The 12,057-nt window shown below is 35.8% G+C and overlaps 1 long non-coding RNA gene across 1 annotated transcript; it reads left to right on the forward strand.

The window, feature by feature from the left end:
• The first annotated feature begins 742 nt into the window (after nt 1-742).
• Nucleotides 743-4,933, forward strand: LOC140001418 (uncharacterized). The gene is made up of 4 exons (XR_011806637.1): nt 743-878; nt 1,004-1,063; nt 1,678-1,774; nt 3,491-4,933. It is a non-coding gene; the product is annotated as an uncharacterized lncRNA (long non-coding RNA).
• The last annotated feature ends 7,124 nt before the right edge of the window (nt 4,934-12,057 follow it).

Below are 12,057 nucleotides of genomic sequence, written 5' to 3' on the forward strand. Positions count from 1 at the left end.
AAAATCTGGATAAACACACCATAAGTTCAAACTTCCCATTTAGACATTTTGCTGTTGCTCAAACAACACTTTTAGAGTAACTTTCTGTTTACTTCTCACTGACAGGCCCATTTTTCTTGAGTGCTTTGAGTGCTAAAGAAGCTTTGAACTCTGAAAGAAATGTTCTAACCAAACAGGGTTAATAAATAATCTACTTAGCTTAATTTACAGGGTCTGATTGTCTCTTTGCTCACACTAGTTTTACGCTTGTATAGGTACATTAACATAAAGGTTTTTTTGTTTGTTTGTTTGTTTGTTTTGTTTTATTTTGTTTTTTACTGTGAAATGAATGATTTCATCTCCTTCAAATAAAATGAAAGAAAAGTAGGAGGAAGAAATCTCTCTTCTGCTCTTTCCCTTCTCTCCCTCTTTCTCTATCTTTCTCTCTCTCTCTCTCTTTTTCTAATTTGATTACAAGAACAGGCCCATGACCCTGTGATAAACAAATTAAGACAGATAAGGGAGGCAGTTCCTCATTCATGATGCCTGGTGATTCTATGAATTTTACTGATAGTGGTAAATAATACAATGCAACAAAATTTAGAAAAGGGGTATTTATTTCAAATGAAACATGCAAATATCCACACTTTGTAGGTGGGAATATAATGATTTTCAGTCTGTTTCTGCTGAATAAGGCAGTTTGGCTCATATTTCATTTTACATTTCATTTCATATTAGCAGCTTGATTCATAACATCTTGAAGACTTCATGCACCTTCCTGTTTCTTCCTTGTACTTTCCACAAATATGAAAATTGAAAATTGAAATGAATGTAGATCAGATGCTTGGGAAGCATTTCTTCTTTCCAGATTCAGGGAAACGGTATAGTAACAGAACTCTGTAAGTCAGGTTGATGGTTGGACTTGATGATCTTGATTCCTTCCAAAAGGAATATAGTAATATATAGCTCTGCTTATAGCAGTTTTACTCTCACTAACCGGTGACGATTTTCATTGATTTTTCAGTTACAAAAGCTGTTTGGAAAGTGGAAATCTTATCTTTCCTCCTTCCCTACAGGTGTTGAGGTGAGTAAGGATGTCTTGCTATTCACATTTCTGTTACTGTATCAGAATATTTCAGATGGCTTTGTACACTTTATTGTACAGGTGAGTGTCGGCTCTCACTTGATAACTTCTTTTACATCTTTTGATATCTTGAGTTTTCTGAACTCAAGCTCTTCTAATGTGGTTAGGCAGGAACTGTGTTATAACTCAAACACTCTCCTGAGTAACTGTGATCACATTAGGGTTAATGTTTTTGTCTATGAAATGGCACAGGAAAGTGCTGTAGGAAAAAAAAAAAAAAAAAAAGTAAATAAAACAGAAGTTCAGACTGCTCTTTCTGTCAAATTATTGTGTTTGTTCTTCACCGACAGGCTTATTTTTTTGTTCTTAATGAAGCCAGACTTTAAGTTTCATGTTCAGTAAGGTAAATCATAATGGTCAAGGAATTCTTTACAAAATATATAATTTTGCTTTATTTTTCTCTAACCTTTTTCTTCTGATAAAAAATTCTCACGCAGTGATTAATGTTGAAATGAAACTAATGATATGTTACTATTACTGACACCATAATAATAATAAGAAGAATTACCTCTAAAAATTATTTTAAAAACCTAAATAACATCCTTCCATTCAAGAGAGAGAATTGAGAAGAAAACAACAGTGAAATAAGGTGAAATGCTGGGGTTTCTATCCAGATTTATCAAGAAAAGCAAGGATTTAGAAATTAGTGTGGTAAGATTTATTTCTACTCATTCCAGTTATCTAATTTTTTTTTTTTTTGGAGATGGAATTACATGGGACCCCTTTTTATTTAGGAGGAAAGAGGTACCTCAAAAAGTTTCTTATCTGTCTTAGAAAATGACTTTTCATTGTTGGGAACCATTTTCTAGACATCCTTGTCTCTCTCCTTTCACTGTATACACAACTTTTAGACAAAGGATCAATCAAAGGATTCAGTCATTTTAATGTAGGCATGTAGTTGTTTTAATGCAGGTGACCAATCTAAGCCCTAAAATTATGCTCTCTCAGATCTCCCAAATATTTAATGTCATATTAGCCAGCCTCACACAGATATGCTACAGTGACTAAGCAGTTCCATGATGAGAAACTCTGAAGTGTCTAAAATGGCAACAGAAAGCTGCTTTGGAGTTGCCTTAGGTTTCAGAGAGTTTATATGCAGGAGCACTGTTGGCAGCACAGACAAAAACACATCTCCATCCTTTTGAAATTTTCCTGAAGTTTGGAGGAATATCATAGAAAGACTCCTGAGCTGGCAGCACAAAGGCAAGATTACGTATGGAACTAGTGCAGGAGGAGCAAAAAGATGATGCTGAACCTGAGTTGCTCAGCTGTTAGCTATTGACTCTTCTCTTTTGAGCTTGCAAGCTGGCATGCAACAAAATGAATCATCTTTGCTCAATGTTCCACAGCCCCCTACTTCCAGTTCTAGATTTAGCACAGGTATTTCTTTGTCCTGGCAGAAGTGAGGTGTTAATCATTTGTTTTGGAGGTCTTTTGGCAATACTTAATGGTCTAGATAGAGCATATTGTACCTGCAGTGTCTCCAGGCTCACAAAACTTGGCATGGCCCAGTGTGCATTTAGTCGATGTCTCTCAGCTTGAGGTTTCCACAATGGTACTCCATTGTGTGGTGTAGACACAACCTTAGGCAGATTCCCACAGGCATTTGGGGTGTGTGGGGGGAGGTTTTTCTGCAAACCAGTGCAGTAAACCATGTCTTTAATTTCACATATGCACTGTGGGCCACCCCTTCCCTCCAGTCCTGAACTCACACAGTATGTGTGGCGCCATCCTGCCCTAGACCTGTACAGGTGTATGAGGAAAAGGAAGAAGCTGCCTGTGTTCTTTTCCCTACTTGGCACACTTTGCCTTGCAAGCCAGCATTTTGCCTTAAGCATCCGTTCTAAGCGAGAATATCATACAAATAAAAGCAAAGTCTTTTATTCCATCATGTCATTAAATAATAATCCCAAAGTAGAAATTATGTACAGCGTCTGCAAGATTTATTCTTTATATTAAACCTTGTCTGTTTTTAATGTTCACTTGTAAACCCTCTGGCTTTCATTGCAATAAAACTAATCTTCAAAGTTCTGAAGCAATATGAAGTTTCCCAATGCTCCTTAAAAAACCTCACCCAGTTTCGAAGGTGTCCAATTTCAGAAGCTGATTACTTGGCTGAATAAAATTTCTTTACTCACCTGTTCGAGTCATCAACTTATGTCATCTTAAAAGCTGCATTTTATGCACTGAAACTACAACCAACCACAAGTACTAGGGAAGTATTTGTCTACTGAATGAGTGAACTGAAAAGATTCAAATTAGTTGCCTTGAATAATGTACAGAAATAGCAAAGTACCTATGTACTTTGTTTATATTTTTCTTTTTCCACTAATGTTCTTATTTGCATTACAATTGTGTCCAATCTAGACCAAGACAGGTGCTATGTAGACAAATGAAAAGACACATTTCCTTTCCCAGAAGAACTGTTTATTTTCAGACAAGGAATAAGAGGCTGGTGTAACCAATACAGCAGGGGTGAGAGGATAAAGGTAAAACTGATAAGATAATGCAACTGTATGGGTAAAGAGTGCCTAATGGTTTTGATTAAATTAATTTGTTTTTAATTAGTTATATAACTCTTGCTTGTCTTTCCCACATTGTGTTTGCAGACTTGGCAGTTAGGAAAACCATCTCTATGTTTGTAAATTTAATATGGAAATCATTTAGAAACAATAAATAACTATATGATGCCACTTTAATGAGGAATATTTTTTTTTTCTCTCAGAAGTTTATTGCTGTCCAGCACTGTTTTTACCCATTTCTAGCCCTCAAATCTGGTACCAAGGCACTCATAAAAGTATAGGCATTCACAACACTTTATTTTGCTGGGATTGCAGACTCTACGAGACATAAGTGATTTGTATAAAGAAATAGTCTATTTCTATATGTGTCAAATGCAAGCATAGAATTGATCCAAATACATTTTGACTGGCTTCTCCACTCAAATTCTACCCCATATAGGGGGAAATGAAGTCTTTGCCATATGGAATACAAAAACACAATAAAACAAAAAACAAAAACAAAAACAAAACCACACACATCATGAGATTGATCGGATGACATCTCCAGAAAACTGGGTGTAAAACCCTACACCAATAAAGTTCCTAACTAATGTCTGCTTGAAACCCTTATTTAGTAAGATTCTGTAAGCGCCCATATGGTTGTTCTGAAACTTAAATCCTGTTTCCATGCATGTATTCCTAATTAGTCATGTATAGTGCTTTGCTGAATTGAGGCCAATAAGAAGACGTTGCTGAGTAACCTCAATATGTTTAATCAGTATCAGTGAACTGAACTACATGTCTTTATTTGGTTTAAACTGTTACCCTAAAAAAGCACAATGTATTATTTCTGATAAGTCTCCTACTTGCTTCTTTTAGATTTTCATTCCTTTGGGAGCTTTGAATACTTATGATGGGGATAATACATGTTGCATAATTTTTTAAACTTTTTTTTTCTTTGTCTTTTTCTACCCTACTAACTAATCTGTTTTATCTGTTTTACAGAAACCTTTCTTTTTTTCTTTTTTTTTATTTTTTCTTTTTTTTTCTCTTTCTTTTTTCTTTCTTTCTTTCTTTCTTTCTTTCTTTCTTTCTTTCTTTCTTTCTTTCTTTCTTTCTTTCTTTCTTTCTTTCTTTCTTTCTTTCTTTCTTCCTTTCTTCCTTTCTTCCTTTCTTCCTTTCTTCCTTTCTTCCTTTCTTCCTTTCTTCCTTTCTTCCTTTCTTCCTTTCTTCCTTTCTTCCTTTCTTCCTTTCTTCCTTTCTTCCTTTCTTTCAATAAAAAGAAACAGAAGACAAAACATACTCACATTTAGTTTGGGAGGAAGCCAGTGTCAACGTGACCAATGATGGGAACCCTGATGATACGCTGGGTGTGTCTCTCAAATTCTGGAACAAGTAGAAGCCTGCTAAATGGAGCTGAGAGAGTCTGACAAAAGAGCTCACCTGGCAAGAAAAGTCACTGCAAGGAATAAGAAAAAAACAGCAACAACAACAAACAACAACAACAACACCAAAACAATAACAAAACTTGTCAGCTGTTCAAATTCTCTCTTTCTTCTGCATAGGTCTCAAATCAAAGAAGTAGCAAAAGTAGCTGTTGCAAGTGCACACTCTGAGCACCCTTGACATGAAAAAGCATGAGGAAGTCTTTCTTCCTCAATTACATCCCAAGCTATTCTTTGCTCTCTTTAAAATGATACATGGGTGTGTTTTCCTTCATAATTAAACACTTTGTTACTTCTGTTATTTCATTACATGCAAGCAAAAAAAAAAAAAAAAAAAAAAAAAAAAGCCTAACAAAGAAATGACCTTTCTTCTAGACCTTTTCTTTGAATTCAGTGTTCACAAAAATTGCTGGTTTATCAGTTAGGACAGTCTAGTCATAACTTAGGTGTAGCATATACCGCCTACTGTATACTTATATTACTTTGAAAATGTAAAGCCAGAAAAGTCCTGTGATGTTCCTACCTCTTCTGCTTTTAGTATTGTGCAAGCACTTCCCTCCTCCAGTTCTGTTTGCCAGTGTTCCTCTCACCTGTCTCAGCAGGTGAGAACAGTTTCCACTATGCAAACTCAGTAATCTGTTTCCTTACTGAAACTGAAAAAGGGTATGTCTATTACATTCAAGCCAAAGTCTGACTGTGCCTTCCCAAAGGTTTCTAAACAGACTGAAAGTGCAGAATTTTAGCATGTTATGAAAGCATACTGTGGACATTCATAGTTATATACTGAAATTGGTATCCCATGCAGCTTTTTATGCCATATGTCTTCAATTCTATTTTCATCTCACTTTGCCATTACATCTGAAATAGCAATACTTTTCATATCTTTGTTTTGAGGTGTGCCTATACCTGCTTGCCAATTAGTACTATGTTAGCTGTTTCATGATCTGGCCATAGAATCTGGACTGGAATTAAAATGTATTTTGTATTTGGTACCAAATAACCATTATGTCTTCATCTCACTAGGATCAAAAAAGCAACACACAGATGTGAAATAACATGTTCTGAAAGTGCAGTACAAGCATGTTATGTTTACCTTGTGTTTGCATGTATTCCATCTATATGTTAAACTGATGAATTTTAACACCTGTTCCAGAAAAGGTGCTTCGTCAAACTATCACTTTAAAATCCTATCAGGTAGCAAGTCTTAGCATCAGTTAATACAACACCCCTCAACTCTTCACCTGAGAAAGACTTTTCTGTCATTACTGAGTGAATCTAGGTTCAACATGGTCACTTGAAGAGGAAGAAGTCATGTCACTGTAACCCCTAAATAATCCTAACCATCATATACATAGTCACTGACTATTATCTCTGCAACATTATTTTTTTTAAAGAACTTTTTTTTTTTTTTTTTAATGGATCAAGAAAAGGACGTAGTGTTCAAACTGATGGTCTATAAACAGAGACCACTTAAGTCCCATGAACTAGCACAGCATAATTAAACCAGGAGGGAAAGAACTGGTGATAAATATGCCAAGGAACAACAAATTATACAAAATTTTCATTTTGATGTCATACAGAAGGAGGACAGAGAATGTAATATTAGAAATTAATTTAAAACTTGGAGTGTATCAAATCACCAAAGATTTTGCTTGAAAGGTTATAAAAAAAAAAAAAAAAAAGAGAGAATTTGCTGCTTTAAATCCTATACTCATTAATCCGTTTAGAACAAAACCAAGGGAGCTCACTACACTGGATTTTCTGAACAGTTTTAAATCCAAGTTATCCTGGCAAATTAATATTTCTGAATAATGTTAAGCTCCTACTAGAAAAAACTCCACCCCCAGACCCCCCAAACAAAGAAACCACCACCAAACAAAGAAACCACCACCAAACCTCTCTCTTGAAGAGGACAATAACCAAACTTTTAATCCTTAATAATATCATTGAAGCATTTGCTTCTGGCTTGTGGTATTCATTCAGAATGAATAAAATTAATGATAAACAAAGGACTATAAAAGCAATAATACATACTAATAATATGTTTTGAATCTGGTGGTTTCTGTCCATCTATCTCATATATAACATATATATATGTTGTATTTATTTTCATTCTTACATAACCTATTGTATTTTCTGTCTGAACTAGACTGTCAAATGACAGTGATTCACGTTGGAGGGGAGCTTAGAGGGCTCTCTGTCCAGACAGGGTCCGTAATGAAAGCTGCTCAGGATTTTACCTGTTGAAAACCACTGAAGATGGAGAAGATGTCTCTGCACAACCTATTTCAATGCTTGCCTATCCTCACAGTGCAAGGTGGAAGGGCTCTCGATTTGTTTTGTGCCCATTGTGTCTCATCCATGTCCCACTGTGCAGGGTCTGTGTTTCATCAGTGGCTCCCTGTACGCACTAAGAGCTGTTGCTCAGTCCTGTCTCTGCCCTAGGCTGGACAAACCCATCTCCCTGAGCCTCCCCTCAAAGGCCAAGTCCAGCTCTCAGACATCTTGGTGACCCTACCCTGAACTTGTTCCAGATTATCTGCACCCTTGTTGTCCCAGGGGTCTAAAACTGGATGCAGGAATCCAGATGTGGTCTAACAAGAGCCAAGTAAAGTGGAATAATTACTTTCCTTCATTTATTGGCTATTTTCTTATAGATACAGCCCAGTATGTTGTTAGTTTCTATTGCTGCCAGGGCACTCTGGTAGACCTGACCTCTGGAACAGGTTTAAGTAATATCAATTCAGTGCTTTGGCACTTAATGATTTAATTGTTCTCTTCCTCTCAGTTCACAGAATTTCCCAGGTCAGAATAAATAAAACTGAGTACAGAATGTGAAAACCCTTAACAGGAAGATGTAAATATCATAATTCACCTGAAAATTCATGGGACCTTTAGTATGGACAGCACAGACACAGCGTATGATTTAATTTGTCATCTCATATTATGGAAGATTTAAAGGTAGAGTTGCCTCTGGGCTTCACAGAAATACTGGCAGGACTGATTTTTTCATCCCACAGAAAGGAATGATGATCTTTCTTTCCACAGGAAAGAGGGGAGAGAATAGAAAGAGATGGAACCAGGACAAAGAACTAGAAAAGATCCCTGGGGAGTTATATGCACTAATGTTGCTGAGTGAAAATGCTAAGGTGACAACAACGCTTGCTACCAAGGTCCCACTCCCAGCACTCCCAGACCCTGGAAGTGCCCCATGCACTGGCCGCTATCTTAGGCAGCAGCAGCAGCAAAGTTTCCTAGCATTTTCCAGATCTCAATATCAAGCCTTGTTTAATACATTATCCTCGTTGTTGAAAATAATAATACCAAATGAAAGATCTGAGTGTTCAGAGTATTTAGTGTTTAGTCTGTGTGATGACTGACAGGTTTTTTACCTAGTGGATTTCAGATTCTCTTTTTAAAACTAGCAGTAAGCCTCCAAGGTCTTAAAATTATAATCAACAAAACTTGAAATTGTTGGCTGTGGTGCCAGATTTCAGACCTCTGTTTCATAGTCATAACATGACATTACTTATTTGATGGCTAGAGACACTTTCTCCTCTTTTCTCTTTCTGCATCTTTAAACTGTTATGGAGAAGGAACTTCAACACCCATGTGAAGGCAGAGCTCTATCATTGCTTGGACTATGGAGATTTTGGGTTTAGTCTCACAGTGCGGCCCTGAAAAATGACTTCTGGCAACTTCTGTGAATTCCTTAGTCATTTAGTTATTTGGATTTCTTGCATTTGTACACTTAAGGTTCTTCTATCCATCACTTCAATAAGTATCACTCATCCTTCTCCATAATGGACACCTTCTCTTAATGCTTAGATTAGCATTTTAGTGGATTAGAGCTCTGTATATTTGGGCAACCTTTTGTCTAACATTTATACTATGTTTTATTATGCATCACTGATTACACTGACAACATGAAATAACTGACCTGTGAAATAATTTGCTTGTCAAGGGCTTTCAGACATGCAAACATGTATGATTTTGGTCATCAATATAACAGGCCATAAAGAACTGCAACCACTCAACCTGGATTATGAAGTGTGACATTAGGCTTTCCTATACAGATCTGTGAAAATAATGAAAGCCACACATGACTATTGCAGTAAAGCACTGCAATACTTGCATAAAGTCTTGGTCATAGATTTTGTTCTTTTTCTGAATAGTTGCAGATTGAAGTTATTACAGAAATATTCAGCACATATTTATTTTTTAAGTGCCTTATTAATGACTACAGGTAAAGTCTACCTCAGCAGCTACCTTCTTTGTATTATCTCCCTTTTTAAGTTTTTGTTGTGGTTGTTGTTGGAATAAGTTTGTCTCATTACATTACACTACAGATTTGTGTGTATGTGTGTGTGTATGCATGTGTGTGTATGCGAGACAGGGAAGGAAGATGGCAAAAACCCTAGAAGCACCTTTTCCCTCCCTTTCTCCCCACCCCCTAGCCCCCCAGCTTTTTTTCCTTTCTCCCTCTTTCCAAATCTCAGTAAGACACTATAAATTGAGACTTTTTCCTATAAGAATTTGAAACCATATGAAAAAATGCCAAACCCCAAATCCTGCTACTGGGAATGTAGGATTTAGTTTTCCATAGAGAGCTGTGCAAGTTGCAGTTACAGGCTTAATGACCCTTTTCTGCTCAATTGCCTATATGGCCTGGCCTTCCATGATAACCTCTTATTGAATTTCTGCAAAGCATGATAGGTACCCCTCACTGTGCAAAATAATAGGGAATATCTCTCTAAGAAATCTGGAACATAGAATAGAATAGAAGCAGGAGGTATACAAACACTGCAATGGCTAATTAAATAGACTGTCTACTGCAGGCAGGTCTTATAGACATCACGGCATCTTCTCTCCAGCAATGGTTTAAGATGCCAAAGACTGGCAGCCTTGGGAAGTAAGCAGTCTGAATTGTTCATTGTTCTTTTTTTTTTTTTTTTTTTTTTCATGATCTTTTCATCATAGCTACTCCTGTGTCTGATTACCTGAATAAAGTTCATAGTTCCTCTTTGTAGCAATACATCTAAGAGTGAAGATCATGTGGAAAGTAATCAAGATTACTTTGTGTAAGACAGATCCAAGTTTCAAATCTCTGTAAGGATAAAGATCTTCGTAGGGATCCTGAGAGATTGAAGTCACTACTGTTAGAAACTACTGCAATCCACAGGACCAAGGCATGCAGCTCAGGAAAATCTTCAGAACTTTCTGTGAGAGAAAGCAGTTTTTCATACTTTTTAATGGAGAAAATTTACTTCAACATAAAGTGGAACTTTACTATTTTTGCAACACAATTTTGATTCTCAAAAGTAAAGAAAATGCACCACCACCAACATAAATGCACTCTTGCAAAATAACTGTAGCTTGAAAGAATGGAAATGCTTTTGAAAAGTTCTAAATACAATATTTACAATAAAATAGTACAGAAAAAAAAAAAAAGGTTATTTTAACTATTCTGAGGTATTCTCACATCTGTAACTAGAAAACTCTTGTTTACAGATATAACTCTAACTGCGGACTGCAAAGGGGAGGAGACTGGTGTTGTTTTGGTCTTTTAAATGGAATCCATCTATTGTCTTTTAAACATTCCTCTCTTTCAAGCTGAAATATCAGAGGACATCTGTTACTGTAAGTTAATCAAATAACTATTGGCTTTCTTCCAGAGTGACTTTAGTTGTTCAATAACCAGTCCAGGTGCACAATGCAAACCTCTCCATGGCTAGAGACATTTATTTAAATTGCTTCTGAAGGTGACAGTGATATATGATAATATGGAGTTTGTGTTGATCAAGAGCAAACTCCCCACAAAACAGTAAGTACAAGCAGTGCAATAATATGAACAAATCATTCAGCTAAACATGATGACAGGTGGAAGATCGGGTTTTAAATATTGAGTATGCAATCAGTTGAAATGTTGAACTGTAGGCCCTCTTGATTAGAATGTAATTCTAAGTGAAAATAAAAAGGGGCTGCCTAAAGTGGAACTTCTTCTCTGATAGGGAAAACTGGTGTGTTTATCTTAATTGCAGGTGGCTTTTGGGTAAGAACACCTTTGACAAGATTTTCTATAAAACGAAATGTTATTTTGTTTGCAGAAAGAGTCAAGATAGAAACTGATTATAACTGGCAATTGAATATTAAGAATATGAAATAATATTTACTAATATACTTGAAATTAGGGTTGTGTAATTCATAATGCTCAGGACTTTTACACTCATGTCTCCTAGTATTAAAGTTACAGAGCAGTTTAAGTGCCTGTCTGGTGCCATAAATAATAGCATTGAAGTTGGTGTAACTAATGATCAGGTAGGTACTCACAGGTGTGTATTGGGACAGCACACTCTGTCCCATTGTAATTTTCTTTTTTTTTTTTTTTTCCCCTTAAGGAGCTACTACATCAAATGGTCACTTAAATGTTTCTATTATTCTCCATAACATGTGTGTACTGAAGTTTTATTTGTAGTACAATAATTTGATTTCATTAACAGTTTGAACTTTTAAATGATTGTTCTATAAAATTCTTCCTGTGATTTATTATTATTTTTTTTCCCAGAGTTATATATTTCTCCTTGGGTTTTATTATATATATATATATATATATATATATATATATATATATATATATATATTATTTTATTTTTTCTGCCTGCTTTCTGTTGCAGGCAATCAGTTCACACAACAGATTTTTGTTTGTCATGACAGTATCTCAAAATCCATAGTGATTTTTTGGGGTGGTATGATGTAGTTGCCCAAAACTGGTATTTGTAAACATCCATTAAGACATACATCCCTGCACAGTACTCACTGCATGTGACAGCAGTACTTTGTGGTTATATTGGACTAATTCAGGCTTCAAACTGAGATCAGGATTAGGAAAGCAGTTCATTAGTCTATACCATTTCAAATATCTTGGAAATAAGGATGAATTAATATTTTATTTTCTCAAAGTAAAGTTGCTATATGCAGGACCCTGTTT

Source organism: Anas platyrhynchos, chromosome 1 (genome assembly GCF_047663525.1).
Source record: "Anas platyrhynchos isolate ZD024472 breed Pekin duck chromosome 1, IASCAAS_PekinDuck_T2T, whole genome shotgun sequence".
NCBI classification, from domain to species: Eukaryota; Metazoa; Chordata; class Aves; order Anseriformes; family Anatidae; genus Anas; species Anas platyrhynchos.